This window comes from Balaenoptera ricei, chromosome 10 (assembly GCF_028023285.1).
Source record: "Balaenoptera ricei isolate mBalRic1 chromosome 10, mBalRic1.hap2, whole genome shotgun sequence".
NCBI classification, from domain to species: domain Eukaryota; kingdom Metazoa; phylum Chordata; class Mammalia; order Artiodactyla; family Balaenopteridae; genus Balaenoptera; species Balaenoptera ricei.
The window spans coordinates 24,798,060-24,825,627 of NC_082648.1; the positions used below are offsets into that span (position 1 = coordinate 24,798,060).

The window sequence follows — 27,568 nt, forward strand, 5'->3', positions numbered from 1 at the left end:
TGGAAAATATTTATGTATGTTGAATTTTTCTTGATTCAATTAATTCAAGAAACATCAGTTGAGCACCTAGTCGTCCCTACCCTGAAGAAACTTACAGTCCATTAGGGAGAAAGGCATATAGAGAAATAATTCTAGCACATATTTCTCTCTTAAAGCTGACTTTGTGATAAAGCCTTACATGCAGGTGGTTTATTTGAGAATGTAAACCAGGAAACAGGCATGAGGGACCGGGGACTCAACAGGGAAAGACCAAAAAACAACTGAAGCATGTGTTATAAAGCTGGCCACTGCTTCAGGCAATTGTTGTTCGATATTATGGTACTGTCCAAAGAACCTTATGAAATATGCCTCATAACTGACTGCCCAGGAGACAAAAGAAAAAGTTATACATTAGCTCCTATATTCCATTGGTCAAGTGTGGCCCCACCAATCTAACTCCTGCAGTTTCTAATCGCATACTGTGGGTGTTGAACTAATACCCATAGATATCCCATACTCTGACTTCAGAGAAACCATGGAGCAGAAAGCAAGAGGTACATACCATGAAGCTCAAGATGAGTCATGGTCAAGTTTCAATTTCATGAAGCTTATCAAAATCTGAGCAGATATGGTTGCTACTATTATGGCTGGTGCAAAATGTAGGCTTAGAATATATGAAATTGTATATAAGAGTTGTCTGGGAGATTAACCAAGATGGCGGAGTAGAAGGACGTGCTCTCACTCCCTCTTGCGAGAGCACCAGAATCACAACTGGCTGCTGGACAATCATTGACAGGAAGACCCTGGACTTCACCAAGGAGGATACCCCACGTCCAAGGACAGAGGAGAAGCCACAGTGAGACGGTAGGAGGGGCACAATCAGAGTAAAATCAAACCCCATAACTGCTGGGTGGGTGACTCACAGACTGGCGAACACTTATACCACAGAAGTCCACCCACTGGAGTAAAGGTTCTGAGCCCCACGTCAGGCTTCCCAACCTGGGGGTCAGGCAACGGGAGGAGGAATTCCTAGAGAATCAGACTTTGAAGCCTAGTGGGAATTGGATTGCAGGACTTTGACGGGACTGGGGGAAACAGAGACCCCACTCTTGGAGGGCACACACAAAGTAATGTGTGCATCAGGACCCAGGGGAAGGAGCAGTGAGCCTGGGGGAGACTGAACCAGACCTACCTGCTGGTGTTGGGGGGTCTCCTGCAGAGGCGAGTGGTGGCTCTGTTTCACCGTGGGGATAAGGACACTGGCAGCAGAGGTTCTGGGAAGTTCTCCTTGGCGTGAGCCCTCCCAGAGTCTGCCATTAACCCCACCAAAGAGCACGGGTAGGCTCCAGTGTTGGGTTGCCTCAGGCAAAACAGCCAACAGGGAGGGAACCCAGCCCCACCCATCAACAGTCAAGTGGATTAAGGTTTTACTGAGCTCTGACCGCCACAGCAACAGGGAGGGAACCCAGCCCCACCCATCAACAGTCAAGTGGATTAAGGTTTTACTGAGCTCTGACCACCACAGCAACAGTCAGCTCTACCCACCACCAGAGCCTCCCATCAAGCCTCTTAGATAGCCTCAACCACCAGAGGGCAGACAACAGAAGCAAGAAAAACTATAATCCTGCAGCCTGTGGACCAAAAACCACAGTTACAGAAAGATAGAGAAGATGAAAAGGCAGAGGGCTATGTACCAGATGAAGGAACAAGAAAAAACCCCAGAAAAACAACTAAATGAAGTGGAGATAGGCAACCTTCCAGAAAAAGAATTCAGAATAATGATAGTGAAGATGATCCAGGACCTTGGAATAAGAATGGAGGCAAAGATTGAGAAGATGCAAGAAATGATTAACAAAGACCTAGAAGAATTAAAGAACAAACAAACAGAGATGACCAATACAATAACTGAAATGAAAACTACACTAGAAGGAATCAATAGCAGAATAACTGAGGCAGAAGAACGGATAAGTGACCTGGAAGACAGAATGATGGAATTCACTGCTGCGGAACAGACTAAAGAAAAAAGAATGAAAAGAAATGAAGACAGCCTAAGAGACCTCTGGGACAACATTAAACGCAACAACATTCGCATTATAGGGGTCCCAGAAGGAGAAGAGAGAGAGAAAGGACCAGAGAAAATATTTGAAGAGATTATAGTCGAAAACTTCCCTAACATGGGAAAGGAAATAGCCACCCAAGTCCAGGAAGCGCAGAGAGTCCCATACAGGATAAACCCAAGGAGAAACACGCCGAGACACATAGTAATCAAAGTGGCAAAAATTAAAGACAAAGAAAAATTATTGAAAGCAGCAAGGGAAAAACGACAAATAACATACAAGGGAACTCCCATAAGGTTAACAGCTGATTTCTCAGCAGAAACTCTGCAAGCCAGAAGGGAGTGGCATGATATACTTAAAGTGATGAAAGGGAAGAACCTACAACCAAGATTACTCTACCCGGCAAGGATCTCATTTAGATTTGATGGAGAAATCAAAAGCTTTACAGACAAGCAAAAGCTAAGAGAATTCAGCACCACCAAACCAGCTCTACAACAAATGCTAAAGGAACTTCTCTAAGTGGGAAACACAAGAGAAGAAAAGGACCTACAAAAACAAACCCAAAACAACTAAGAAAATGGTCATAGGAACATACATATCGATTATTACCTTAAACGTGAATGGATTAAACGCCCCAACCAAAAGACATAGACTGGCTGAATGGATACAAAAACAAGACCCATCTATATGCTGTCTACAAGAGACCCACTTTAGACCTAGGGACACATACAGACTGAAAGTGAGGGGATGGAAAAAGATATTCCATGCAAATGGAAATCAAAAGAAAGCTGGAGTAACAATACTCATATCAGATAAAATAGACTTTAAAATAAAGAATGTTACAAGAGACAAGGAAGGACACTACATAATGATCCAGGGATCAATCCAAGAAGAAGATATAACAATTATAAATATATATGCACCCAACATAGGAGCACCTCAATACATAAGGCAACTGCTAACAGCTATAAAAGAGGAAATCGACAGTAACACAATAATAGTGGGGGACTTTAACACCTCACTTACACCAATGGACAGATCATCCAAAATGAAAATAAATAAGGAAACAGAAGCTTTAAATGACACAATAGACCAGATAGATTTAATTGATATATATCGGACATTCCATCCAAAAACAGCAGATTACACGTTCTTCTCAAGTGCGCACGGAACATTCTCCAAGATAGATCACATCTTGGGTCACAAATCAAGCCTCAGTAAATTTAAGAAAATTGAAATCATATCAAGCATCTTTTCTGACCACAACGCTATGAGATTAGAAATGAATTACAGGGAAAAAAACGTAAAAAGGACAAACACATGGAGGCTAAACAATACGTTACTAAATAACCAAGAGATCACTGAAGAAATCAAAGAGGAAATCAAAAAATACCTAGAGACAAATGACAATGAAAACACGACGACCCAAAACCTATGGGATGCAGCAAAAGCAGTTCTAAGAGGGAAGTTTATAGCTATACAAGCCTACCTAAAGAAACAAGAAAAAGCTCAAGTAAACAATCTAACCTTACACCTAAAGAAACTAGAGAAAGAAGAACAAACAAAACCCAAAGTTAGCAGAAGGAAAGAAATCATAAAGATCAGAGCAGAAATAAATGAAATAGAAACAAAGAAAACAATAGCAAAGATCAATAAAACTAAAAGTTGGTTCTTTGAGAAGATAAACAAAATTGATAAGCCATTAGCCAGACTCATCAAGAAAAAGAGGGAGAGGACTCAAATCAATAAAATCAGAAATGAAAAAGGAGAAGTTACAACAGACACCGCAGAAATACAAAGCATCCTAAGAGACTACTACAAGCAACTTTATGCCAATAAAATGGACAACCTGGAAGAAATGGACAAATTCTTAGAAAGGTATAACCTTCCAAGACTGAACCAGGAAGAAATAGAAAATATGAACAGACCAATCACAAGTAATGAAATTGAAACTGTGATTAAAAATCTTCCAACAAACAAAAGTCCAGGACCAGATGGCTTCACAGGTGAATTCTATCAAACATTTAGAGAAGAGCTAACACCCATCCTTCTCAAACTCTTCCAAAAAATTGCAGAGGAAGGAACACTCCCAAACTCATTCTATGAGGCCACCATCACCCTGATACCAAAACCAGACAAAGACACTACAAAAAAAGAAAATTACAGACCAATATCACTGATGAATATAGATGCAAAAATCCTCAACAAAATACTAGCAAACAGAATCCAACAACACATTAAAAGGATCATACACCACGATCAAGTGGGATTTATCCCAGGGATGCAAGGATTCTTCAATATACGCAAATCAATCAATGTGATACACCATATTAACAAATTGAAGAATAAAAACCATATGATCATCTCAATAGATGCAGAAAAAGCTTTTGACAAAATTCAACACCCATTTCTGATAAAAACTCTCCAGAAAGTGGGCATAGAGGGAACCTACCTCAACATAATAAAGGCCATATATGACAAACCCACAGCAAACATCATTCTCAATGGTGAAAAACTGAAAGCATTTCCTCTAAGATCAGGAACGAGACAAGGATGTCCACTCTCACCACTATTATTCAACATAGTTTTGGAAGTCCTAGCCACGGCAATCAGAGAAGAAAAAGAAATAAAAGGAATACAAATTGGAAAAGAAGAAGTAAAACTGTCACTGTTTGCGGATGACATGATACTATACATAGAGAATCCTAAAACTGCCACCAGAAAACTGCTAGAGCTAATTAATGAATATGGTAAAGTTGCAGGATACAAAATTAATGCACAGAAATCTCTTGCATTCCTATACACTAATGATGAAAAATCTGAAAGAGAAATTATGGAAACACTCCCATTTACCATTGCAACAAAAAGAATAAAATACCTAGGAATAAACCTACCTAGGGAGACAAAAGACCTGTATGCAGAAAACTATAAGACACTGATGAAAGAAATTAAAGATGATACCAACAGATGGAGAGATATACCATGTTCTTGGATTGGAAGAATCAACATTGTGAAAATGACTATACTACCCAAAGCAATCTACAGATTCAATGCAATCCCTATCAAATTACCAATGGCATTTTTTACGGAGCTAGAACAAATCATCTTAAAATTTGTATGGAGACACAAAAGACCCCGAATAGCCAAAGCAGTCTTGAGGCAAAAAAATGGAGCTGGAGGAATCAGACTCCCTGACTTCAGACTATACTACAAAGCTACAGTAATCAAGACAATATGGTACTGGCACAAAAACAGAAACATAGATCAATGGAACAAGATAGAAAGCCCAGACATTAACCCACGCACCTATGGTCAACTAATCTATGACAAAGGAGGCAAAGATATACAATGGAGAAAAGACAGTCTCTTCAATAAGTGGTGCTGGGAAAACTGGACAGCTACATGTAAAAGAATGAAATTAGAATACTCCCTAACACCATACACAAAAATAAACTCAAAATGGATTAGAGACCTAAATATAAGACTGGACACTATAAAACTCTTAGAGGAAAACATAGGAAGAACACTCTTTGACATAAATCACAGCAAGATCTTTTTTGATCCACCTCCTAGAGTAATGGAAATAAAAACAAAAATAAACAAGTGGGACCTAATGAAACTTCAAAGCTTTTGCACAGCAAAGGAAACCATAAACAAGACGAAAAGACAACCCTCAGAATGGGAGAAAATATTTGCAAATGAATCAACGGACAAAGGATTAATCTCCAAAATATATAAACAGCTCATTCAGCTCAATATCAAAGAAACAAACACCCCAATCCAAAAATGGGCAGAAGACCTAAATAGACATTTCTCCAAAGAAGACATACAGATGGCCACGAAGCACATGAAAAGATGCTCAACATCACTAATTATTAGAGAAATGCAAATCAAAACTACAATGAGGTATCACCTCACTCCTGTTAGAATGGGCATCATCAGAAAATCTACAAACAACAAATGCTGGAGAGGGTGTGGTGAAAAGGGAACCCTCTTGCACTGTTGGTGGGAATGTAAATTGATACAGCCACTATGGAGAACAATATGGAGGTTCCTTAAAAAACTAAAAATAGAATTACCATATGACCCAGCAATCCCACTACTGGGCATATACCCAGAGAAAACCGTAATTCAAAAAGACACATGCACCCGAATGTTCATTGCAGCACTATTTACAATAGCCAGGTCATGGAAGCAACCTAAATGCCCATCAACAGACGAATGGATAAAGAAGATGTGGTACATATATACAATGGAATATTACTCAGCCATAAAAAGGAACGAAATTGAGTCATTTGTTGAGACGTGGATGGATCTAGAGACTGTCATACAGAGTGAAGTAAGTCAGAAAGAGAAAAACAAATATCGTATATTAATGCATGTATGTGGAACCTAGAAAAATGGTACAGATGAGCCAGTTTGCAGGGCAGAAGTTGAGACACAGATGTAGAGAATGGACATATGGATACCAAGGGGGGAAAACTGCGGTGGGGTGGGGATGGTGCTGTGCTGAATTGGGCGATTGGGACTGACATGTATACACTGATGTGTATAAAATTGATGCCTAATAAGAACCTGCAGTATAAAAAAACAAACAAAACAACTAATACTAAACTTTCATTGGGTTATTTGTATGGAAACATGTTAATATAAATGTTTCAGACATTACATGAAATTTCTAAAAATCTTATATTTGTATTTGTATGGAAATATGTATGGAAATATGTTAATATAAATGTTTCAGACATTACATGAAATTTCTAAAAATCATATTTGTATTTGTATGGAAATATGTATGGAAATATGTTAATATAAATGTTTCAGACATTACATGAAATTTCTAAAAATCTTATATTTGTACTTGTATGGAAATATGTATGGAAATATGTCAATATAAATGTTTCAGACATTAAAAAAAAAAAAAAAAAAAAAAAGAGTTGTCTGATACAACCCACCTCCCACATCCCTCCAATCTGCCCAAGCTCTCCATTAAATCCAATATATCACACGGTCTGCTTCAAAGGTGTGGCCAGCTACAGTATCAGCAAAGACTTAAGAAAAGGAGATTAGGTGAGAAAACTGACATCCTTGTTGTTACAACTGACCCCAAAGCAAGAATTAATATTCATTATCTCCCTCCCCCAATATCCATTTTAGATATTTCTCACTTTTTTTTTTGTCAGTCCTCCAACTGATCAATACGTCTTGGAGAAGACATGTAGATCATCATCCCTGAGACATCTAAGCCCTTAGTTGTCTTCCTCTTGTCAGGAAGCGAATGCTGTAATTGTCATTCATTATTAACACTGGGCATGGAAATAACAAAAGATGCACCCAGAGATTTCCCTGAGTTCCAGACATCATCCTCAACTTAAGTAGAAACAACCTTGGCTCTCCCTAGAAATCAGACTAATCACTGCCATCTTTTTAGTCATTTCATTCTGTGCCTGCTGTTCCGATGGCATGTAGAACCAATGGAATTCTTACTCTGTTCTCTGGTAAAAGCTTTTTCTCCCTAGGAACTAGAACCTCTGATCAAGCAGAAATTAGTGTTATGAAGATAGCACAAATTCCACAAGTAGCATCTGAAATTGATGGTGAGAGGGCCTAATCCTACTACCATCTCTTGGTTGTTTGACCCATCTAGTCTGCCTGTTGAGGATATAGCTCCCACATACATACTGCTGATTCAATATAATACTGTATCCTAGAGGACAGCACCCCAAGCCAATGATCGGCCAGTGTTAGCCCCAAGCTGGCACCTTAGTTGAGCTTTTAACTGGACATTCCACCATTCTAATATGTCATCTGCATCAGGCTGCTGAGATACGTATGGGTAAGATGAGTAGAGTTCATTACCATGCACCCAGTGTTGTACCTCTTTTATCATAAAACAGATCATTTGGCCCGAAACAATATGTGTAGGGTATCATGCTGATAGATGACTTATTCTATAAGCTCTCAAATGGTGGTGCTGGCCAAGGTATAATGGGTAGATAAGGCAAATCCAAATCCAGACTAGATAATTTTGTTAGAGATAAATCAGTGCACTTTTTAGGGTAGAAGGGATCTGATATAACCAATTAGCTTTCAAGTAGATGGTTGGTTGTATCATATTAGCAGCCCAGTGTTGGCCTCTTCACTGGCAGATTGGACATTCAGCCATGGCAATAGCTAAATCAGTCTTAATTAGAGGGATCCTATGCTTTACCCATGCATAACCCCCATCACTGCCACCATAGCTACCTTAATGGATCCTCTGTGCAATGATGAGGAGCCTGAGCATAGAAACTAGCTGAAATCTACTGTATTATTTGGCCTGACTGTTGGTTGCCTTCTCTGTAGTGGATTCTTTCTGTGGGCACTAAAGTTAATACAAAGTCCTCACAAAAAGTGTCCATTCCCCCCAAAAAATCTATCTTCATGCTGCTTCCTCAGATCTCCTTGTCCTGGATCTTGCTCCTTCCAAGCTACTGGCCACTGGTCAGCATTCCATTTGCATCATTACCATGAGCTACACAAAAGGGATGCCAAGTGTACCACTCAAAGATTTTCCCATTTGGTGGATGACCCACCACTATCTTTCAGGACATCTCTGAGTGGGGCTAAAGTTCTGAAGCATTCCAATTAAAGCTAGAATATGTTTATAAACCCATCTGTGAACTAGTTCCCAGTTTCTCCTACTTCTACCAGTTGGCCTTAGGAAACCTTCTGTGAGGTATACTGTGAGTTGAGGAAGAAGCATTTCTACAATAAATGTGGGTGTCATGAGAGGCCAGGTTACAAATTCAAAGAATTTACTGGTGCCTCCTGGACCTGTCCAGGCCCAATCTCAGATATGTACAATGCATTGCTGCTGTGCCCATCCAGTCTTGTAACCTCATGGGTCTGATACTATCCAGGTCATGATGAGCATCTTGGTAACTTGTTTGGTGCCCTATGACATGAAACTTGGTCTTTTCTAGGGTCCAGTACAACACAAGGACCTGCTTCTCAAATGATGGGGAATTCTCTGCCAGAGAAAACATAACCTTCTTCCAGATCCCTAGAGGTAAAAACTGTGAGTCTAAAAAGAAATGAAATGGAGGTATTTGTAATGAGGTGGATGGAGTTAGAGTCTGTCATACAGAGTGAAGTAAGTCAGAAAGAGAAAAACAAATACAGTATGCTAACACATATATATGGAATCTAAGGGGGAAAAAAAAAGGTCATGAAGAACCTAGTGGCAAGATGGGAATAAAGACACAGACCTACTAAAGAATGGACTTGAGGATATGGGGAGGGGGAGGGGTGAGATGTGACAGGGTGAGAGGGTGTCATGGACATATATACACTACCAAATGTAAAATAGATAGCTAGTGGGAAGCAGCCGCATAGCACAGGGAGATCAGCTCAGTGCTTTGTGACCACCTAGAAGGGTGGGATAGGGAGGGTGGGAGGGAGGGAGATGCAAGAGGGAAGAGATATGGGAACATATGTATATGTATATCTGATTCACTTTGTTTTAAAGCAGAAACTAACACACCATTGTAAAGCAATTATACTTCAATAAAGATGTTAAAAAAAAAAAACTGTGAGTCTCATAATGAAGCCTGCCAAAAACCCCACATTTTAATCCACCATGGGATATTGTATTCATTATATAAGTGCTGCATATTACTGCATGACAAAATACTCTGAAACTTAGTGGCTGCAATTATTTTACCTTCCAACTATCATTTATTTTAAATCAACTGTCTTTGTCTCTAAGTAATTATACTATCTAACCCATGTTTCTGGAAGCAATAGTAGTCTTGATAGTGCCTGATTCCTTGCCCATTCTCATTTATATGGGATGGGATTTGAAAGATAAAGACATGAGACTCTCTTACACATTCAGTAGTAAGTCATTTGCTGCTATGTGACCAAGTTTAGCCAGATGGGGTGGGGTAGCTCGACTCTTCCTTACAGGTATGATGTGTTCCTCCTTTAGTCCAATACAACAGGTTGAATGTTTGTCCCTCCTGTGAGATTTTCATCTCTGCAAAAATGGCTGCTAATTGTAGTTCTGGTATTAATCAAAACATATTTTCCATTCAGCAGTATCCAGAGCTGGGGAATCCACCCCAGCTGATGGGGTGGTAAATAATTCTAAGTAACAGATTAACAATGACTCCCCACGGAACTGCTTATACCCATCAATAAAGTGATTCAGTTTCTTAACTGTATATCCTCTGGTCCCCATGTTCTCTTGTCCTACAACATTTCCCATGTAAACCATGCTTTTTGTAACTAGAGGTCAAACAGGAGTAGCTTTCCTTTCAAATATCACAGTCACTCAGATTCCCTTGGTTCGAGCTTCATTTTCTGACCAAAGTGCAAAAATAAACTTAATTTCTGGTGCCTCTTCACTAGCAATGAAATGATTAACAAAACTCTTTGACACTTTGCTGTCAATCTATACATCCCTTTTAGTCCATCTTCCTATTTTCCTAGGCTCTATATCTATTATCCTTAAGTACCATTGATAAGTTTTCCCCTATCACAGAGCACAATGTCTTTACCACTTCAAACCAAGGATGACTTAGTAACCATTTCAGACACAAAAATTCATTTTCATCTCTTTTATCATCTGTATTAGTCTGCTCAGGCTGCTAGAACAAAGTACTACACTAAGTGGCTTAAACAACAGAAATTTATTTTCACAGTTCAGAAGACTGAGAAGTCCAAGATAAAGGTTAGTCAAAGATCTTTTCAATCATTCCACTCCTAACACTTATGGCACTAGCTTATGCTCACGGGATCTTATTTAGTAAGTTATTTATGTAACCACATTCCAGCCATGTGACCAGCCTCAAACATTGAAACCCCCCCCCCACCATGTTCTACTAAAATCAGCTGCAAAGTCATAATTGGTAAATCCAAATATTATTATTATACAATGCTAACAAGTAATTATATCCCGTCCTCAAACAACTCACAGACTCATGTTTGCAAAGTACAATTCATCTCAATTAGTAGATTCTGTGGCTTTGGTCAAGGATCAGTACTATTCTTCAGGCAACTCTAGAGATAGGCATGCAATCAATAGCATGCAATCCAGTCTAGCTGAGATTAACCCATGCTATACACTAGAAATCAGCCAACATTTTTTGTAAGAAGTCAGAGGGTAAATATTTTAGGCTTTGTTAGACATATGGTCTCTGCTGCAACTACTAAACATAGCATAAAAACAGCCACAGACAACATGTAAATAAATGCACATGACTGTGTTTCAATAACCGTTTATGAACAAAATTAGGCAGTGGATCAGCTTTAGAGAACAGTTTACAGCAGGCCAACCCCTGCTATATACCATTCCTTCTACTCATATCTGTACCTCCTCTGAATCCAACACAGGTGAGCATCTTAGTACTTGTAATGCTATAACTTGCCAGCAGTTATAACCATCCTAGAAGTTATCACCTCTCCACTTATCCTCAGTAATACCATCTATAATTGCTTCTCACTGGTGAGTGAACCATTTCTATAATCCAATTCTGAGAATTGTCTTTTAAGGACCACTTCTGTGCCAACTCTCTTACTTTGGGCTCCCTGAAAGCAGAGGCTGAGACAAAGACTTGGACAAGGGTATTTCATTTAAGATACAATCCCAGGATAGAAGAGTGAAGTAATGAGGAGAGTGAGACAAGGAAGGAGGAGAAAATATGAGAGCATTATCAAAGTCTCTACTGTGGGTAAGGAGATGTCAAGAGACGCATTCAAAATATTTACTAGAATTGTCACTTAATGGTATAAAGAATGGGAGGTTGTAATCCTTACATACCAGCTCACATCCCATATTTGTTGATGAGTATTAACTACTCTGAATTTCTGGACCGAGCTTGTGCATGGACCAAGCTCATCTTATAGGCTCCTGCAGAGTTAAAGAAAGCCCTGGAGCAGAAAGTGAAAAGGCACATGGTGCACTTAGGAGTGGGATGCTGTCAGTGAAGGTGACTCTAAGGTTGTGCTGAACGCTCATCACAATTATGGCTGAAATCAGAGGTGATCCAGGGGAAGTGACACAGGGTGCCACAGGTATAGTCAGATGGCGCAGCAAGAATTCACTTGTAGCACTAATTAATAACCAACTCAATAAACAGAAGCTTCAGAGAAGTACTGAAGGGGTGTGGGGTGACCTCACAGGCCAACAAGGTAGAAAAGCCACTCCACCCCAGGCCAGGGGGCCAAAGCTAAGATCAAGTGTTTAACTGGGTTTCACCTCTCATGTCACAATGACAGCCAATTGTAGGATACAAGGTTTTAAGCCACTTAAAGAGTGAGTGCCTACTGAACTATTACACTAAAAGTGTGAGTACCTATGGAACTACTGCAGTAAAAGTGTGAGTGCCTATAAAAGTAAGGAGTGCCTACTATTCTCTCAACTGTCTCCATGAAGCCATACGTGCCATATATGCTCAGGCCTGTCCTATAGCCCAGAAGCACTCTGCTCAGCCAGTGCCAAGGGAGCCAGCCCTGTAAACCAACACCTACAGCCTTTCTCCTCTTTTATGTTGTAGAACCAATAAACTGCTGCTTAGAAAACCTGCTAAGCTCCTGCTTCTATTTTATTTCAGTTCTACTCCCAAAGAGCCTCAGGATAAATATGAGATGAGTAAAGAGAAAATTAAAGAACCTCTGTTATCACTTTGATATACACACCCAAGATAAGGTCAAAAACAAACAACCAAAAAATCATTAAGAATAAGGTACACATTCCACATATATGTGTTAATATACGATATTTGTTTTTCTCTTTCTGACTTACTTCACTCTGTGTGACAGACTCTAGGTCCATCCACGTCTCTACAAATGACTCAATTTCATTTCTTTTTATGGCTGAGTAATATTCTATTGTATATATGTACCACATCTTCTTTATCCATTCATCTGTCTATGTATGTGGAATCTAGAAAAATGGCACAGATGAACCTATTTGCAGGGCAGGAATAGAGATGCAGACATAGAGAACAGACATGAGGACACACGGGGTGGGGGAAGGGGGGAAGAATTGGGAGATTGGGATTGACATATATACACTACCATGTGTAAAACAAATAGCTAGTTGGAACATGCTGTATAGCACAGGGAGCTCAGCTCGGTGCTATGTGGTAACCTAGATGGGTGGGATGTGGTTAAGAGGGTCCAAGAGGGAGGGGATATATGTATACTTATAGCTGATTCATTTCGTTGTACAGCAGAAAATAACACAACATTGTAAATCAACTATACCCCAATTTTTTTTAAAAAAGAAGATACATAGTGTAATTATATGTTAAAAAAATTTTAAACCCTATAATACTAAATAGAAATGTTTAATTGTTCTATAGCCACGTTTTAAAATATTACATACTACTCAACTCATATTTTAAAAGTATAAGGATAATAAAAATGATCACAGTATAAATGCAAGTGTGAAAAGGCAGAGCAGAAAAGTGCATATACTTTTACTGAGTCTTCATTTCAGATGAGTAAAGTGGTATATATGTTTTTCAATACAGGCTTGACCATATTGTTGAGGGCCTTCCAAGAAGACTGTGATGAAATGGAAGGAGACTGTTCACAGGAATGATCACTTATAGACGATTGAGCCGAGGGTCATTGCTGGTGGATTCCCAGAGTCACAAGCCTCTGAGATTAAGGAAATAAAATATTTTGTCCTGGCCACGACCACAAGCACGAGGTAATGAATGCATGAAGCCTCAGCTGACTCAGAACTAGGCACTTCTGAAATGTCTACCTTACTAATCAGAGTCTTTTGGGTACAGAATGGATGATAGTATAGGAGCATACTGATTTGTTATTCTAAATAATGTTGGGAAAACTGGGGCACTCTTGTGAATATAGAAACAGAAGTAATAAAATTCTTTCATAACATAGGAATGCAACTAGCAGTGACTAATGTCTTGCGGTTCTTTCTAGGATAATAAAATGTAATGTCTATGGAGTTTGGCCTGAAAATGATTTCAGCTATTTCAGGAACACAGTCTTGGACAATTTGTTGACAACCTGGCAAAAGAAGATCATTCGTAAATCATTAAATCAGTCTTCAGAAAGTAAGGAATCCTGAGTTTTTGAAATAAAGACAGAATCACAGATCTGAGGGAAATCTAAGCCTGTACAAGAGGAAGAACTGAAATACAAAATGTGTAGGTTAGGATTCTGAAAAGAGATTGGATGGAAATTTTATAACTGGAAAATTTCTGTTTGTTGGGTGGAGCTGCAGAAGGCAGTTTCATTTTGGATTCTTGGAGTGATCTAAGATGTCTGCCCTTTAATTTGGCTTTTTCCAGCCTTCTTTTTGGGGACTCACACAGTCTCAAAGAACTGTCAATTGCAGAGGGGTAAATTAGAAGCCCTACACTTCTGAAATTTATTGGATGGAAATTCTCCTTCACTTTAGTTAGGCTTAACATCCCTTTAATTCAAGAACAATTTTGGACCTTGGTAGAATCTTTAGCAATTATTTTATTCCTAGCTCCTGAAAATCATCTAATTCTAGGTTCTGTGGGTGAGAAATAACTACACCAGAGACATAACAGAAAGGAATCTATTTTTTTAAATGCAAAGCCTAAGTCACTTGAAATTTTAAAGTGTCAGGATATATATGCTCCAAAGGGAGTGAAAATTGAAAATTACCATGTATTTGTATTAAATTTTTTTAAAAAATTGATAGTCTCCGGTGATATTTTGTTCATAATTATTTTATCAGACTGTCTCCAATTTAGTGCATTGGCAATGTCTTTAGACTTCAACAGGACTCAGGAATAACATGTCTTTGTATTAACCTCTAAACCATTGAACTACAAATAGTCCTCTGATCCATGGTCATCTCTTGTCTTTTGACAGAGTGGCTCTTCCATTTAGGGTGGATCTTTTTTGAGTTAATTTTCAGTGGAGGACAGGCAACATTTACTATGAGTCTTCTTGGTTGGAGCAAATGACATACCGAAAAAAAAAAAAAGGAGATATTATTAATATTATATAGAAACACCACATTTTTATTAAGTCATCTACTCTTTTGGCAAAGAAAGAAGAATCCAATTTAACTACTGGCCATCAACAGATGGCAGAGTTGCTACAATAAAACCAACAAACATCAGTCATAGCAAGTAACCAAGATTAGCAATTTAGCTCTCTGAGAAAGTTAATGAAATAAATTACTGGTCATCATATATTTTAGTGCCCAATGCTCAGATTTCTTGTTTCCTATCTAGAATACTGTCCTTCATTTATTATTTTCCATGATATCTCTAAAATATAATAACAGCAACAACTCAAACACAAAATGTCAAAAGTGAGCTATTCCCCCAAAAACATATACATACCATTTGGTGATGGTACTAGAAGCGATTTAGGAAATTTTCAGTTTGTTCAGGTCAGTGATTTTTCAAGGCACAGTATTACTCCATTTGTTAATTTATGCTACAAATTTATTCTATATTTATTTTACAAATAGAATAGAAACTAAGCAAATAGATTAAAAATGAAGTGCCTATAATGTGAAAGTTGTCGTGGAGGGTACTACAGAGATAGCTAATTGTTACTCTCTGAGATAAAGTACCTTATGATTTCATAGAGCTGTTAACAAAATATCTGCCATCCTAGGTAACATATGTTAAGTGACACAAAGAGAGATGAACAAAGAAGGGAGTATTTGAAAATGGCACTGACCAATGAGCAAGATTTCAGTGGACAGCGAGGGCTTTCTGGGTAGGACATATTCTGAGCAATCATGTAGAAGTAAGAAAGTATAAAGCATATTTTGAGACTAGCAAGGAAGTCACCTTGGTTTCTATAGAAGAGTAATAAAAGATGAGCTAGGAACATGTATTGGTTGGTAACTATTCTCTTGAAAAAAGAAGCAAAGAATCCAATTCAACTACTGGCTACCAGAGGAATAGAAAACATGTAAACTGTTGTGATGGGTTACATATAAGGATTAGTTCTGGACAAAACTCCGGATGAAATTTGTCTTTGGTTCCCACACTCTGCCCCCTTCAGTGTTCTAAAGCTTTCCTTTAATCCTCTTTAAAATCTACTTGTAGCTCCTCACTTCATGGGTAATTGCAAAATTCTGGTTAACCTCTTCAATTGTTACCGCAGAGATTTTGTATATGTAATTTAAGAGTTATTAAGAATGAAACAGAGAATTCAAGCATAAATCAGTGGATGAAGAAGAATTAGGGCGGGTATTAATAAGCCTTCCCAAATTCCTAAATTCAGTTACCACGTGTAGGGTTAAGGTTTGCTCTATTACCTGGGACCTTAACCTTTCAGGTAGAATTTTTCTTTCACATCTATGTAAATCTTCCTGGGAGTAAAATTATAGCTGTGTAGAAGATGAAAAACCTCATTAAGGAAGAAGTTCTCAAGTACCTGGATCAGAAGGGAGTGGGAGCAAGGCACACCACAGAAAATCATAAAGATGCAATTCCTATTGCTACAGCTCCCTCCCTTAACCCCTCTTATGTCTGGATTAATTTAAGGCTTGGAGAGGAGTCTCAGTTTTCATCAAAATATCCAGTAATCAAAGCCTCACACATTCTAAGTTATCCAGACTAGCTTAGAAATATCCACTTCACAAGGAAGCACATTTATAATCATCATTCATAAGTAATATTGGGAGAGGGACAAATAATTATTGAGCACCTTCTATGTAGATATATTTTGTGATTAATTTTACATATATTACCTCATCATTTTCATATAACTTTGAGAGATAGCTTTTTTAATCTTCACCAGACTTTCTCGTGCCTCTTCTAATGAAGAATCTGAGAGTCAGTAAGTTAAGTGACTTGTCCTTACTCTTTTAGGAAGAGGCAGAACCAAGATTCAAACTGAGTTATGCTTAAGTTTTTTCACTACCATAATGTCTCCTTCATAACTTTAAATCTTTTGTTGCTTTAATTCTTTACATGTATTTAATTACAAGGTAGTAGAAATTTTATAACTATGTAAATCATAAGATTTTTTAAAAAGAAAATGAAGATGGAATATCATGTAAACTCAGTTTCCAAACTTCAGCTCTTCTTGCTCCAAGTTTCTTACACAAAACCAATATTCTAGTTGCTTTATCTTCCAACAGAATTGATATTGACATTTAGTTCCTGATATTTCAAGTCACAAATGGTTCATTAATCAATTCAATAAAATTTGGGGACACGTGCTGTGGAAATCTGTCTTTGAGAGTGAAATTTGTGATTCATAGAACTTACTTTAGAGCTTAATTTTGAGATGGAGAGACTGAGCTCCTGAGAGTTTTGGTGAATAGCTACAGGTCCCAGAGTTACTTCATGATATAACTAGGTTATAACAAGTTTCTTGGCACCTGTAGTCATACTGTTTTCATTATGCCATAATTCTGGGTCTCCTACTTGCTGGCTGTGTACCTTTGGCTATTTAACCTCTTAAACTATTTTTTCCCCTTCTGTCAAAGGGGATGATAGTAATAATATCTTTTGTGGATGTATTGTAAGAGCTGTTCCTTTTCCCTCTCCAAAACAACTTGTGATTTTGATTGGGGAGTCACCCTCTCCACATAGCTTTAGTAGCAGCCCCTCTCTCAGAAGTGTATCCTTAATAGTCTAAAATCAAGCTTAGGAAACCATTCCTTTGTCACTAGTTGATATGGGGTGAACATAGGATATAATTCTGACCATTGATTCTCCAGAGGACATCTGCTGAGGGAATAAATCTGCTAGTAAAATCTTACTACAACTTAAGAAGATATTACCAAAAAGGTGAAGGAAGAAAATTACAGGACAATATACTTTCTTAATATAGACACAAAATTTCTTTTTTTTTTAACATCTTTATTGGAGTATAATTGCTTTACAATGGTGTGTTAGTTTCTGCTGTATAACAAAGTGAATCAGCTATACATATACATATATCCCCATATCTCCTCCCTCTTGCATATCCCACCCTCCCTACCCCACCCCTCTATGTGGTCACAAAGCACTGAGCTGATCTCCCTGTGCTATGTGGCTGCTTCCCACTAGCTATCTATTTTACATTTAGACACAAAATTTCTTAACAAAATATTTCACAAGTAAATCCAGTAATATATAAAAGGAATAATACATCAGGTCCTAGTGGGGTTTATCCCACAAATGCAAGATTGGTTGAATCTCTGAAAATCAATCAGTGGAGTTCACCATATTAACACAATAAAGGAGTAAAAACATCATTTCAATAGTTGCAGAAAAATTAGCTAATGAGTTCAGCAGTTACTCATGAAAAAAGCTCTCAGCAAACAAGTATTAAAAAGAAACTCCTCAATCTAATGAAGGACAACTACAAAAACTGTACAACTAACATTACACATAATCGTAAAGTTAATTCTTTACCCCTAAGATCAGGATGTCCACTTCCATTACTACTCACTGAGTATTTTATGAAATGTAATTCTAAAATTGTAATAGAAGAATAAGAGAAAGCAGGCATGTAGACTGGAAAAGAAGAAACAAAACTGATGCTATTTTCAGACAACATCATTGGGCATACAGAAAATCCTAAGGAACTTACAAAATAATTTCTACAGCTAGTAAATGGATTTAGAAAGGTCATAGAATAGGGACTTCCCTGGTGATCCAGTGGTTAAGAATCCGCTTTCCAATGCACGGGACACAGGTCCCTGGTCGGGGAACTAAGATCCCACATGCCAGCAGGGCAACTAAGCCCACACACCACAACTACTGAGCACAAAAGCCACAACTACAGAGCCCACGTGCCACAACTAGAGAGAAGCCCATGCTCCCCAACGAAGAACCCTGCACCCTGCAGTGAAAGATCCCACATACCGCAATGAAGATCCCACGCACTGCAACTAAGACCCAGTGCAGCCATAAATAAATAAATATTAATTTTAAAAAATAGAAAGGTCATAGAACAAAGGTTAAAATATAAAAATCCATTTTAGCCGCCGCCACCTCCAGCATTCGCCGCCATGAAGCTGAGCGACAGCGTGCTGCGGAACTTCCATGTCGCCAAGGTGTTCCGCGAGAACTCGGACAAGATTAACAGCTTCGACTTCAGCCTCAACGGCGAGACGGTCATCTCGAGCAGCGATGACGACTCCATCGTGCTCTGTGACTGCCAGGAGGGCAAACCAAAGAGAACCCTGTACAGTAAGAAATATGGCATGGACCTCATCAGATACACTCATGCAGCAAACACAGTCGTTTACAGCCCTAACAAAACAGGTGATACTATCCGTTGCCTGTCCTTTCATGACAACAAATACATCAGATACTTTCCTGGACATAGAAAAAGGGTGGTGGCCTTGTCCATGTCACCCGTGGATGACACTTTCATTTCTGGGTCTCTTCATAAGACCATTCGGCTCTGGGATCTCCAGTCCCCTAACTGCCAGGGTCTCATGCATCTACAGGGCAAACCAGTTTGTTCTTTTGATCCAGAAGGATTAATTTTTACTGCAGGTGTCAATTCTGAAATGGTCAAACTTTATGATCTTCGCTCTTTCGATAAGGGGCCATTTGCGACATTTAAGACACAGTATGATCGGACTTGCGAGTGGACGGGAGTTAAGTTCAGCAGTGAAGGCAAACTCATCCTCATCTCTACCAATGGCAGCTTCATCCATCTGATCGATGCATTCAAGTGAGTGGTGATGCATACGTTTGGGGGTTATGCCAGCAGCAAAGCCGTCACACTGGAGGCCTCCTTTACTCCAGACTCGCAGTTTATTATGATTGGTACAGAGGATGGCAAGATCCATGTCTGGAATGGAGAGAGTGGTATAAACGTAGCGATGTTGGATGGCAAACACACAGGCCCCATCACCTGTCTGTAGGTCAACCCCAAGTTCATGACTTTTGCCAGTGCTTGTTCCAACATGGCCTTCTGGTTGCCCACCATCGATGACTGACCTGCATGGTGCTTGCCTGTTTTCTGTACAGTGAGGGTGGCCAGTAGGAAAAAAAACTTAGAGGGAACTAAGATAATAGTGAGACTGGATCATTTGACTGGGCTGGAGAGCATCCTTCCACATGGCCTTCCCAAGGATGTGCTGCACATTTGCTCAAAAGAAATGAATTACATTGCCAAGCTTCTTCAAAAGGACTCTTGGTGAAGCAGATTCAATCGGGACTCAGATTTTCCAGCTGTCACTGCACCGAGCTCCTCCAGAGGAGTGACCAGACTCGTGATTAGGGTATAGTGGGGTCCTCAAGACACCTTCCATTTTGAATGTATTTGCTGTTGAGGAGTCGGTGAAATTAATTCTGCACATCCCTTCTCCCACCCCGATAAATGCATAGGAAGCCGCAGTTCTGGTTTTGAGATGCTAGGGCAGCTCAGTGCCCCTTGCCCTCATCCTGCATGTCTTGTTACTGGATCTCCCTGTGTCCTTGTGGCATTATCCACAACCATCATGTTACTTAGGTGCCAAACATTTACAGAAATGTCTCCATATATCTTAGGATCAGAAAGGGACAGATAACAGAAGGACCTTGCTTGCCAGGAAGCCTTGCATTTAGTCATGTGAGGGTGGGTGATCTGGGTGTGCCTCAGGCTCTGGGTGTAGGGTGGGAAAAAGGGCCAAGAGTCTGAAAGGGAGGGAGGAGGGGTAGCAGGTGAATTCCTAGGGCTGGGAGGTTTAACAGCAGCTTGATGTGGTGCCCTGTCATCAAAACAAACCCACAGTCCTTCTGGGTGCCTGCCAAGTTTGGTTGTATACAAAAGCAAGGTGGACATCTATTTTGGTATATGAGCTTTCCTGTGGGCCAGTATGTGGAGTGAGTCTATACTGATGCCTTCCCTGCCCACCACAAGTTGTGTACATAGTCTCCAGATGATACCACCCCTTCCCCAGCTCCCAACCAAGAGCTGGCTCTAGGCTTGTGTTATATGTTATATTTAGCCTTTTTATATATGACTTGGGATTTCTGTTGTTTGTATTTTAGCACAGTGTGTGTACACCTTCATTTAAATATATCGTGTATGTGCATACATATATACATATATGTGTGTGTGCATACATATATACATATATGTATGCATGTGTGTGTGTGTATATATATATATATTTTAAAAGTATCAGAGTTCAGCTGAAGGAGATGGAGTCCTATGCCCCAGGAGAAAGACTGCATCCTTGCTAATAGTGTTTGCCACAAGTGTTAGTCTTCCCTATTACCTTTTTCCCTTTGGGAGACTGAACAAAAGCAAAGCTTTTGAGTGTTCCCTGTCCCCAAGGCAGCTAAGTGAGGGTCTTGGAATGACTCCCTTGCGTTCCTCAAGCCACACTTTGGGGTCTTCTCTGCAGTATCAGCCCCCTTTTTGCCCAGTGATGCTCTGTCTGCACCTGTGTGTGTGTGACAGTCACTTTTGCATGGCTTTTGTGTCTGGCTCCCAGCATTTTGGGACAGGATGCTGGAACCAGAGCATTTTCAGCTTGTCTGAGGTTTCTTTGACAATTATAGGTCACTCCTGTTTACCTGGTATGTCTGCTTTCTTACTTCTTTTCCTTGCCTTCTCTTGGGAGAGGGAGGATTCCTGATTGGGGTTGAGATGAGCTGCAGGTAGCTCATTGCCTTTTCCCCTGCATGGCCTTCTAAGAGCAGGACAAGTGGCATGTTATTTCACTAAGTTCCCAAATGTCTAAGCGAGTAACACATTCCCTGCAGATCCAGAAACAGGCTCAACAAGGTTATGTTTGACTTGCCCAAGAGTACCTAGCTGCTAGTGGGGAAAGCAAGCCATTACTGCCTCTGTTCAGCCGCAGGAATAGGCTGTGAATTGCTAGCAATTACTGTTTTGTTTTGCTTTTTTTTTTTTTTTTTTTTTTTTTTTTTTATTAAACTGTAATACCTTAGTGTGAGGGACTTGATTCAGGGGCCAGCAGACTTTTTTTTTTTAATTAATTTATTAATTTATTTATTTTTATTTTTGGCTGTGTTGGGTCTTCGTTTCTGTGCTAGGGCTTTCTCTAGTTGCGGCAAGCAGGGACCACTCTTCATCGCGGTGTGCGGGCCTCTCACTATCGTGGCCTCTCTTGTTGCAGAGCACAGGCTCTAGACACACAGGCTCAGTAGTGGTGGCTCACGGGCCCAGTTGCTCCGCGGCATGTGGGATCTTCCCAGACCAGGGCTCGAACCCATGTCCCCTGCATTGGCAGGCAGATTCTCAACCACTGCGCCACCAGGGAAGCCCTTTGTTTTGCTTTTTTAGCAATTACTTTTTGGCTTGTTCCTTAACCTTAAAAGCAAGGGGCATACGTCTTTCCCAGATATAGGCTGGAATCTGCAGCTTCTGAGGTGCCACACACTGTATAGCTCTACATTCTCAGAGTGGAGGGAATTTTAGAAACCAAGTGATCTGAGCTATTATTGCCCACCCCTGGCTTTCCAGGGTAGAAAATTCATGGTAGGAATAACTGTTCAGAGAAAGTACTTGGAACTGTAGGTTAACAAGAAAACCCGTGTAATTAACATATCTGTACCCTGAGCAGCCACCACGCATGACTTGTCTGTCAGCAGGAAAATGATTTGTATTGAGTTCCTGTGTGTCCAAAGCGGGCCAACCATGTCCTTTGAAATTATGCACTGCACTGCTTCTATTTATGGGGACCTGTGGCTGTAGAGCTGGCTCCTGAGTTGGGAAGGAAAGGGAAAGATGCAGCTGGAAGTGACCAAAGATGATGTGGTAGTGGGAATAAGGCAGAATTAAGGGAGAAAAGAGTCTGTGGGTCAGAGAGGCTGAGGAGCACCAGGGCTTCAAGGACAGACACCCTCAGTGGGAGCCAGAGGTGCTTAAGCTCTCCTGGGGGTGGGGGGCGCACCACGCTCTCAGAGTCAGGGCCAAAGCCTCTGATTTATATGCGACAGTGACACTGCACTGCTCAACCACCAGCCAGTGGGGTATTTTTTTTTGTTTTTAAGAAAAAAATCCATTGCAATCATAATTAATGCTTATTAAGAAAAATCTGGGAATTTTAAAAAGAATCAGTTTGCCAACCAAATGTTACCACTGCTAATCTTTTGGTGTTTAGTGTTCCTCTAGACATTTCTGTGCATAGATTTTTTGGTGTGTTTACATAGTTGTTATTCTACTGTATATACAATTTTATGTCCTTTTTGTACTTAACATATAAATGTTTTTTCCATGTTATCTGTCTTAAACGGAAATAAATAAATAAAATAAAAATCAATTTTATTTTTTTATGTCAAGATAAAATAATCGAAATTGAAAGTAGCATATCATTTACAGTAACATCAAATAACAGAAAGCCTTTAGGAATAAATTTAACAAAAGGCATGCAGAATGTTATCACTGAAAATAACACAATATTGCCAAAAGAATAAAAAGAAGACCAAAATAAATGGAGAGATATCATGTTCATAGATTAGAATACTCAATATCATAAAGATATTAATTCTCTTCAAGTTAATCTATAGAGTCAACACAATCCCAGTCAGGGTTTTCATAGACACTTAAAAGCTGGTTATAAAATATACATGGCACTGCAATGGACCTGGAATATTCAAAGCAAGCCTGAAAAAGAACAAAATTATAGGATATACATGATCTGATTTCAAGACTTACTACAATGTGCAGTAATAAAAACGGTATGGTATTGGCCAAACCATAAAGAGATAGATCAATAAAATAAAATAGAATGCTCCAAACTAAGCCCACACTTATGTAGACATTCAATTTTCCACAAAGGTGCCAAAGAAATTCGATGGAGCAAAGTGTGGATTTTTAACAAATAGTGCTGGAACAACTGAGTCCATATGCAGGAAAAAAATCTTGACTGCTTTCTCATACCACACCCAAAATTAATTAGAATTTAAAAGGAAAACAGGAGAACATATTTCTTACTTTCGTTTAAGCAATCGTTTCTCAGAAAGAACACAGAAAGCAGTGACTCAATAATGTAAGATAGATAACTTAGATTTTATCAAAATGCAAAACTGATATACAACAAAAGATGCGACTACAAAAATGAGTAGGCTAGCCTAGAGAAAATATTCACAAGGTTGGCATTTAGAATATAAAGAAACCATACAACTTTATAGTAAAAGGACAAGCAGTCCAATTTAAAAAATGGGAAAAACATTTGAACAGACACTTTACAAATAACGTATGTGAGTGACCAATTAGCACATATCAAAAGTGCTTGACCTATTAGCCAGGATAGAAATGTAAATTAAAAAGTCACAATGAATAGAGCTACCAGAAAAGCCAAAATTAAAAAGACTGACAATATTAAGTGTTGGTGAAGACATGGAGCAACTGGAATTTTCTTACACTCTTACATTGCTGTACGATTACTTTGGGGAAAAAAGAGGTCTGAAAGTTTATTATAAAACTAAAGACACAGCTATCTGTGACCCCAAAATTTTACTTTCAGATGTTACCAGAGATAGCAAAGACTAATCTGTAAAAAGATTTGTATAAGAATATTTATAGCAGCTCTATTCATATTAGCCAGAAATTGGAAATAGACCAGGTGTCCATCAGTAGGAGAATAAATCAACAAAATGTGACTTATTTATACAGTAGAGTGTAACTCAAAAATTAAAAAGGAATGAACTATTGATACATACAACAGCTGAATCTCAAAAAACATTATATTGAAAAAAAGAAACCTTACACGAGAATACATATTGTATGATTCCATTCTAATGAAATCATACAACAGTCAAAACTACTGTTGTGGAAAAAAAAATTACTGTGGAAAATAATCAGAACTGTTGTAAATGGAACAGAGGTGGAAATTAACTGGTAGGAGACATGAGAGAAGTTTCTAGGGTGAGGGTAAAGTTCTACATCTTGATAGAGGTTTGGGTTACATAGATATATTCATTTGTCCAAACTTAACAAACATTCATGTAAAATTTGCAAATTTTCTTGTTTATAAATCATGTCATGAAAGAAAAAATACTGTAAACAAATGCTTAACTTTAGTTAAAGCATGCTAAAGTATTTAGGGAGAAATATATGCGTGTCTGCTATTTACTTTGAAATGAATCAAAAAATAAGATGAATTGATAGATGAAGAGTAGAATAAATAGATGGATGAACATGCAGTAAAGATGCTATGATGCTGATTGTAGAATCTACGAGTGGGGGTGGCATCCCATGAGTCTAACCTGAATATAAACCAGCATCAGAAATGTTCGATCAACTTATTACCAAAATCTTTCTTTAATGGAAAATCTTTCAAGTCTGTGCAACCCAGGAAATGCTTGTCATTGCTTAACCTGTCAGAATCTCCATTTGCAGTGGTATCTGATGAGAAAGCTATGATCCCTGTCAGTGCACCAGTGAGAACGTTCCCCTAGGACTTTTCTAATAAGCAGGCTGCTGGCTCATTGCTGAATGATGGCTGAAGACAGAACCATCTGGAAAGCAGAGTACAGAATGATCTCTATTTTTCCAAGATTCAAAGGAAGGTGGAACATTTCTGAATGAAACCATGGATGTTATTCATAAAATCTGGGCCACATGAGGTTAGAGGCATATTGATTTCCAGTCGAAGGATGAATTGGCCATCTTTGGCCTTTCAGGAAAATGACCACAGATTAAGATGATGAAGAACAGATGCCACTATTTGAAGCTTCAGTTAGAAAACCTTAAATGGGCTTAACTGGCAGGACAGCCATAACAACTGTGTCTTGCCGCACATTGACGGAAAGATGACAAATGTTTTAATGTGGTGAAGACGAATCCTGGATCTAGCTGCTTCCGAATGAATGATCCAGCCAGTTTGAAAAGGTTTGAAGAAATAAAACTTGCCAATACTTACCAAGTTCCAGAAAAGCCTGCGATTTGAGCAATTCCATGTTGGAATTAGGTTTGAGAACAAAAACTATTTTTTTTTAATGTTTTCTTAGAAGAGTTACTTAAAGAGAATTCCATACCTAGTAAAGCTTAGAGAAAATGTAGTCATTTGAAAACCTAGTTTTGTTTTGTTTTGTTTTCTTTCTCCGTGCTAAAATCAAATACATGCTATACATTCCTTCTGAAGTTACCAGCCTCTTTGTTTTCTTTCTTTTTTCTTTTTTTTGAATTTTATTTTACTTAATTTTTTTATACAGCAGGTTCTTATTAGTTATCTGTTTTATACATATTACTGTATATATGTCAATCCCAATCTCTCAATTCATCCCACCACCACCACCCCCTGCCACTTTCCCCCCTTGGTGTCCATACATTTGTTCTCTACATCTGTGTCTCTATTTCTGACTTGCAAACCGGTTCATCTGTACCATTTTTCTAGATTCCACATATAAATATGTTAATATACGATATTTGTTTTTCTCTTTTCTGACTTACTTCACTCTGTATGACAGTCTCTAGGTCCATCCATGTCTCTACAGACGACCCAATTTCTTTCCTTTTTATGGCTGAGTAATATTCCATTGTATATATGTACCACATCTTCTTTATCCATTCGTCTGTCAATGGGCATTTAGGTTGCTTCCATTACCTGGCTATTGTAAATAGTGCTACAATGAATATTGGGGTGTAAGTGTCATTTTGAATTATGGTTTTCTCAGGGTATATGCCCAGTAGTGGGATTGCTGAGTCATATGGTAGTTCTATTTTTAGTTTTTTAAGGCACTTCCATACTGTTCTCCATAGTGTCTGTATCAATTTACATCCCCACCAACAGTGCAACAGGGCTCCATTTTCTCCACACCCTCTCCAGAATTTGTTGTGATTTTCTGATTATGCCCATTCTAACCAGTGTGAGGTGATACCTCATTGTAGTTTTGATTTGCATTTCTCTAATAATTAGTGATGTTGAGCAGCTTTTCATGTGCTTCTTGGCCATATGTATGTCTTCTTTGGAGAAATATCTATTTAGGTCTTCTGCCCATTTATTTTTTCTTTTTTTTTTTTTTAAATTTATTTATGGCTGTGTTGGGTCTTCGTTTCTGTGCAAGGGCTTTCTCCATTTGTGGCAAGCGGGGGCCACTCTTCATCGCGGTGCCCAGGCCTCTCACTATCACGGCCTCTCTTGTTGCGGAGCACAGGCTCCAGACGTGCAGGCTCAGTAATTGTGGCTCACGGGCCCAGTTGCTCCGCAGCATGTGGGATCTTCCCAGACCAGGGCTCGAACCCGTGTCCCCTGCATTGGCAGGCAGATTCTCAACCACTGCACCACCAGGGAAGCCCTCTGCCCATTTTTTGATTGGGTTTTTTGTTTGTTTAATATTGAGTTACATAAGCTATTTATATATTGTGGAGATTAGTCCTTTGTCCGTTGCTTCATTTGCAAATATTTTTTCCCATTCTGAGAGTTGTCTTTTCATCTTGTTTGTAGTTTCCTTTGTTGTGCAAAAGCTTTTAAGTTTCATTAGGTCCCATTTGTTTATTTTTGTTTTTAATGTCCATTTCTCTAGAAAGTGGGTCAAAAAATATCTTGCTGTGATTTATGTCAAAGAGTGTTCTTCCTATGTTTTCCTCTAAGCGTTTTATAGTGTCTAGTCTTATATTTAGGTCTTTAATCAATTTTGAGTTCATTTTTGTGTATG

The 27,568-nt window shown here is 38.9% G+C and overlaps 1 pseudogene; it reads left to right on the forward strand.

The window, feature by feature from the left end:
* Nucleotides 1–19,008: 19,008 nt before the first annotated feature.
* On the forward strand, nucleotides 19,009–19,998 carry LOC132372465 (WD repeat-containing protein 82-like; annotated as a pseudogene).
* The last annotated feature ends 7,570 nt before the right edge of the window (nucleotides 19,999–27,568 follow it).